The sequence below is a fragment of the Salvelinus namaycush genome, chromosome 19, assembly GCF_016432855.1.
Source record: "Salvelinus namaycush isolate Seneca chromosome 19, SaNama_1.0, whole genome shotgun sequence".
In the NCBI taxonomy this organism is placed as follows: Eukaryota; Metazoa; Chordata; class Actinopteri; order Salmoniformes; family Salmonidae; genus Salvelinus; species Salvelinus namaycush.
In genome coordinates, this window is record NC_052325.1 from 30507369 (window position 1) to 30514466 (window position 7098).

Below are 7098 nucleotides of genomic sequence, written 5' to 3' on the forward strand. Positions count from 1 at the left end.
CCTCAACAGGACGGGTAGCCTATTCTCATCAGAGAGGTTTTGAAACCTTGAATAATCATTTTATATTTTTAACATTTTGTCAGGAAATGTTCTCTCTCTCTCTCTCTCCCTTCTCTCTCTCCCCTATCTCTCGTCCAGTCATATGGCTGCAAAGAAAGACCTAGTTAAGCTCCAGCTGTCCCAGAACAGAGCGGTGCATCTTGCTCTTCATTGTAATCAGAGGGCTAATATTAATACTATGCATGCCAGTCTCTCTTAGCTAAGATTTGAAGAAAGACTGACTGCGTCACTTCTTGTTTTATAAGAAACAGTAATGTGTTGGAAATTACAAATAGTTTGCATAGTCAACTTACACACAGCACTGACACACACACTTACCCCACCAGACATGCCACCAGGGGTCTTTTCACAGTACCCAGGTCCAGAAAAAAATCAAGGAAACATACAGTATTATACAGAGCCATGAGTGCATGGAACTCTCCTCCATCTTATATAGCGCAGGTGAACAGCAAACCTGATTTTAAAAAACCAACAAATTAAGCAATAACTCACGGCACAAGGCCTCTCCCCATATGACCGACTTGTTTTGTGTATGTACTGACATGTATGTGTAACTGATAGATGCACACACACACTACATGTTAATGTTTTTAAATATACAGTGCAATCGAAAAGTATTCAGACCCTTTGACTTTTTCCATTTTGTTACGTTACAGCCTTTATATTTTCATCAATCTACACACAATACTCCACAAGGACAAAGCAAAAACAGTTTTTTGACATTTTTGCAAATGTATAATAAAACAACCCCAGATTTACATAAGTATTCAGACCCTTTACTCAGTACTGTGTTGAAGCACCTTTGGCAGCGATTACAGCATCGAGTCTTGGGTATGACACTACCAGCTTGGCACACCTATATTTGGGGAGTTTCTCCCATTCTTCTCTGCAGATCCTCTCAAGCTCTGTCAGGTTGGATGGGGAGCGTCACTGCACAGCTATTTTCAGATCTCTCCAGAGATCTTCAGTTAGGATGAAGTCCGGGCTCTGGCTGGGCCACTAAAGGACATTCAGAGACTTGTCCCGAAGCCACTCCTATTGGAAGGTGAATATTTGCCCCAGTCTGAGGTCCTGAGCGCTCTGGAGTAGGTTTTCATCAAATATCTCTCTGTACTTTGCTCTGTTTATCTTTCCATCAATCCTGACTAGTCTCCCAGTCCCTGCCTTTGAAAAACATTCCCACAGCATGATGCTGCCACCACCATGCTTCACCGTAGGGATGGTGCCAGGTTTCCTCCAGGCGTGACGCTTGGCATTCAGCCCAAAGAAATCAATAATGTTTTCATCAGACCAGAGAATCTTGTTTCTCATGGTCTGAGAGTCTTTATATGCCTTTTGGCAAACTCCAAGCAGGCTGTCATTTGTCTTTTACTGAGGAGTGGCTTCAGTTTGGCCACTTTACCATAAAGGCCTGATTGGTGGAGTGCTGCAGAGATGGTTGTCCTTCTGGAAGGTTGTCCCATCTCCACATAGGAACTCTGGGGCTCTGTCAGCGTGACCATCAGGTTCTTGGTCACATCCATGACCAAGGCCCTTCCGATAACTCAGTTTGGCCGGGTGGCCAGCTCTGGGAAGAGTCTTGGTGGTTCCAAACTTCTTCCATTTAAGAATGATGGAGGCCACTGTGTTCTTGGTGACCTTCAATGATGCAGACATTTTTTGGTACCCTTCCCCAGATCTGTGCCTCGACACAATCCTGTCTCGGGGGCTCTACGGACAATTCCTTCGACCTCATGGTTATTTTTTTTCTGACATGCACTGTCAACTGTGGGACCTCATATAGACAGATGTGTGCCTTTCCAAATCATGCCCAATCAATTGAATTTACCACAGGTGGACTCCAATCAAGTTGTAGAAACATCAAGGACTATCAATGCAAACAGGATGAAGCTGAGCTCAATTTTGAGTCTCATAGCAAAGGGTCTGAATACTTATGTAAATAATTGATTTCATTTTTATATTTTTTATTAGTTTGCAAAAAATTCTAAAGACCTGTTTTCACTTTGTCATTATAGGGTGTTGTGTGTAGATTGATGAGGAAAATGTTTAATTTAATCCATTTTAGAATAAGGATGTAACGTAACAAAATCTGGAAAAGTTCAAGGGGTCTGAATACTTTCCGAATGCACTGTATTTAAATTGTAAAGTATTTTGTCTGTATTGTCTTTTCTTTTATGTGTCGGAACCCAGTAAGACTAGCTGTTGACATTGGTGTCGGCGAATGGGGATCATATTAAATCAAATCTAATCTCTCTCTCCCATCTCTCTCCCCTTCTCTCTCCCTTCTCTCCCTCTCTCGCTCTCTCCATTATCTCTCTCCCCCCTCTCTCTCTCTGTCTATTGTCTCTCTCTCGCTCTCTCCCTTCTCTTCCCTCTCTCTCTCTATCTCGCTCTCTTTCTCTGACACACTCACTGTCTATTGTCTCTCTCTCTTTCTACCTCTTCCTTCTCTCTCGCCCCTCTGTCTCTCTCCAATATTTCTATCTCTCTCAACCTCTCTCTCTTTCTCTCTGACACACTCACTATCTATTGTTTCTCTCTCGCTCTCTCTTTCTCTCACCTACTTATTATCTTTCTCTCTCTATTTTCCCCCTGGCTGCCTTCTCCGCCTGTTTATATTTTGACACCCTTTTTCTTCTTCTCTCTTCCTGTTCTTTCCAAACAGAGATGCTTAACGTTGAGGAGGTACACTGTATTTGATGCATCATAAACAAAGACAAAAATAAATCCTATAGATTCAGCATGCCTCGTCTGTGTGTCTCAATGTTGGTCTGCTTCACACTCCTGGGATTCCTCAGTTTCACAGGTACGCCTCTGAGTATCCCGCTCATAGAGTGTATTTTTGATAGAACAACACTGAACTTTGACTTCCGTCTGACTCTTTCCGTTTCTTAACCAGGAGTATAAGAGACGGTGAGTGCCACAGAGGGAGGTGAACCAAGAAAGAATCAGCAAAGAGAAAAAATTAAGATGATGGATGGATATGTTTGATTGGTTTGTTGATTGGTTGTTTGCTTGCTTGCTAGACTGATTGATCGATTTTTCCCCTGGCAGGGCGAAACGTGAAATGCCCAACTTAACAGGCTGGATGCAGGAGCTGACGGCCCAGGCCGGTTACGACCGGATCCAGGATCTGGCCAGAACCTACTGGGCCCACTTATAGCCAGCAACCTGGGTTACCACAGCCCAGACCAAGACACAGCAGAATCTGAGGGGACTGAAAAATAAAGTTTGGGTCAAACAAAATCCTTAGAGAATATTTCAAATCACCACCTTTTCACCATTGTCTGACCATTGCATTGAAAAAACTATACCCTGGAAATGTTTAGGATCAAGCATGCATGTGTAACAGTTTAACTTCCGTCCCTCTCCTCGCCCCTACCTGGGCTCGAACCAGGGACCCTCTGCACACATCGACAACAGCCACCCTCGAAGCATCGTTACCCATCGCTCTGCAAAAGCCGTGGCCCTTGCAGAGCAAGGGGAACAACTACTTCAAGGTCTCAGAGCGAGTGACGTCACCGATTGAAACGCTATTAGCACGCACCACCGCTAACTGGCTAGCCATTTCACATCGGTTACACATGCATGAACACACAGTTGATGCTATAAATCTTGTTAAAACAAATTGATGTTAGACAAAAATATTCTTTGTCATTTAGTCAAAGCAGGAAAGTTTGCAAAGTAATTCTCTTTGAAGAATTTGATTCTCATACATTCAGATTTGTACACCAGAAACCTGACTTTTTGATCTAAAAAGTCTGATCATGGCATGGCTTCGATAAAGTCTAATTTCACAGTGTTGATTGAGTTGGTTAGAGAGTAATGCTGGTGGACAGCAGGGGGGAGACAGGTGCTGCTGTGTCCCTCTAGGCTTCTGAGAGGAACGGAGAACTGAAATACAGTTCGTTGGACATCTGCCACCTATATCCTATCTTGGGCCAGCCTTGCAGAGTTACAGAGACTGAAGGAGAGACAGAAGGAGATGGACTGGGCTAAAACTGAATCATTCAAACTTAACGTCATCCTTAACCTCCCCCCATCTGCCTTGAAGTAATCACTGCTCCAACACACTAGATCAGTAGTTCAAGTGAAAAAAGTAAAGAAGTGAAGTGCTCAGTGAATGTTATTGGAACAGGGCCCTATTCTGTGGATAATGACACATTTGACCTCTGTAAAACAATAAAGAAATCCCTTTAATCACCCTGCTCCAGACAAAACACATTTGTTTTGTTTGTGTTGATGTATGCTGATGAAAGCACATAGCAGACACGGGAGCTTTGTATACTGATTTGGAGTAGTTATTTTTGCCCCTGCACAGATGTCATTCATGAATATAATCCAACCTCGATACATCACACCTGTGATCGCTGACCTTCCTGTGACCCCTCCTTCCCAAGTCATTTTCTGAAGTTATTCCCAACTGTTCCCAATGTTATTCCAGAAAGCACTGGCCCTGGGTTCATATACAACAGAGCTCCTCATCAGAAGATTGCTTCCCAACTCTGTTGTCATACGGTACTACAGCAGAAATCCTCTCTGCTCCTCTTCCACAACATTGAATCTCATTTCATGGTGCAGTGTACTGGGAATGGAGCGGAATTCTCACCACCCCCGGAGCGAAGCTGCTGTCCCCCCCAAGCTTTACTGTTCTTCGGGAGGCAAGTGCTGTGGTTGGACGGAGACTTGAGGCAAATCCAATGTCAAGTTGAGGTTTGATGTGAAGAAAGGAGCGGTGTTTAATGAAACGCCATCCTCCGCTCCTTTCATTTACTGTTCTTTATCATCCATGCTGCCCTTTCTCCTCCTCCTGTTCTGTAATCCTTTTATCTGTTCTCTAGATGTGCCATAGATATGCTGTACTACTGTATCACACACTTTAGGGGAGGTGATCTATCGTGTGTGCGTGGGTTTGTGCACGCCTATGTGTGCTTGCTTGCACACCTCCGTGTGTGTGTAATTCAAACCAAACTTTTCCAATCTCACTGCAATATCAAATGAAAAGGAAAAAATATATAATATATTTTATCGCACAAATCCAGGGCCATCTGTTTTCCCTCAGGTGGATTTGTTCCATCTGCATAGAAATATGTGCCTGGAGATTCACATGCTCTGTTGGTGCAACCCCTAGGAGAGGAGCTCATGCTTTTAGTTTAGGAATAACAAAGGTAACTACAGAGGGATTTCAGAATACTGAGCAGATCTTTAGTAAACCTGTTTACTCACTAGCGCATAGAAATATGTGCCTGGAGATTCACATGCTCTGTTGGTGCAACCCCTAGGAGAGGAGCTCATGCTTTTAGTTTAGGAATAACAAAGGTAACTACAGAGGGATTTCAGAATACTGAGCAGATCTTTAGTAAACCTGTTTACTCACTAGCACATCTCCACACACGCGGTACAAAACCTTTCTGGGGCCTTCTATCTGCAGGGTAGGGGGGCTGCATTGAAAGGGGGCTGGTAAACCAGCAGAAAGGAACAGTGCAGCAGGGGGAATGGCAGGGGGAATGGTCTAAATCTTCTGGTTGCACATCCTTCTCTTGTTGACTAATTGTTTTGATAATGTGTGTGGGAACAGGGAGGGAGTGCAGCTCTAGTCAGGCAGATTATTGTTGTGTTACTGTGTATGATGGGTTTATGTCTGGCTCAGACCATTGTTGTAAAGAGCGGGCGAGCACTTATTAAAGCTGCTTCTGAAGAAGAAACAACAAAAACTGGGTTATGAGTCTGACACTTCTCATTCCTCTGTCTATTTCCTCTCTTTCATTCCTTCTCTTGCTTTCTCTATCTCTCTCTATAGTCCCTTTATCTTCTCTCTCCCCTTCCGTCCCTCTGGCCTTCTCCCTCGTCTCTCTGTCTCTCTCTACCTTCTCCCCCACTTTCTACGTCCCTCATCCTGTAGCACTTTTGTGAGTGCTTTGGCCTGTGCCAGTTTCCTGTGTCCCTGTCCAGCCATAACAAGACAAGGAGCTGTTGTTTGCTGCTCCAAAACCAGTGGTGTGAAGTACTTAAGTAAAAATACTTTAAAGTACTAAGTAATTTTTGGGGGTACCTGCACTTTCCTTTACTATTTATATTTTTGACAACTTCTACTTTTACTTCACTACATTCCAAAATAAAATAATGTACTTTTTACTCCATACATTTTCCCTGACACAGAAAACTATTAATTGCATCTTAAATGTTTAGCAGCACAGGAAAATGGGCCAATTTGCCCCTGGCTATCCGTAAGTTAACAAAAATATATATATAATTGTGCTGTCTGGTTTGCTTAATATAAGCAATTTGACATCATTTCTACTTTTGATACTCAAGTATGACAATTGGGTACTTTTTACACCACAGTCACGCACACACGCACGCACACGCACGCACACGCACGCACGCACGCACGCACGCACGCACGCACGCACGCACGCACGCACGCACGCACGCACGCACGCACGCACGCACGCACGCACGCACGCACACACACACACACACACACACACACACACACACACACACACACACAGCCTCAGGAGCATTTTCTGCATCTCTGAATCTCCCTTCTAGACAGGTCCGTGCCATATCATTAACATTAAACCTTCAGTGGTAGCAGACAGTCTGCTGTGTTTGCATCTGCAATGCTTGCTGTCTATTGACTGACTGAGTATCAGTTAGGCCTACCACAGTTGACTGGGACTCATGCTGGTTTAATTAGCATTCATTGGCTGTGATGTTGTCGTGTCTCACCTTTGAAAAGTTGGGAAGGATTTTTAGAATGAAAGGAGTTATTTAATAGAAAAGATAAAAGGGATATTCACGGGAGTCTTCACAATCCGATGCCTCATTTCTGCTGGCAAATGTTTTTGTGAAGGTGTGTGTGTGTATAATGACAAGAACAGAGACAGGGATGGAAAGATACATATTTATGATGAGAGAGAGAGAAGAGAAGAGAAGAGAAGAGAAGAGAAGAGAAGAGAAGAGAAGAGAAGAGAAGAGAAGAGAAGAGAAGAGAAGAGAAGAGAAGAGAAGAGAAGAGAAGAGAAGAGAAGA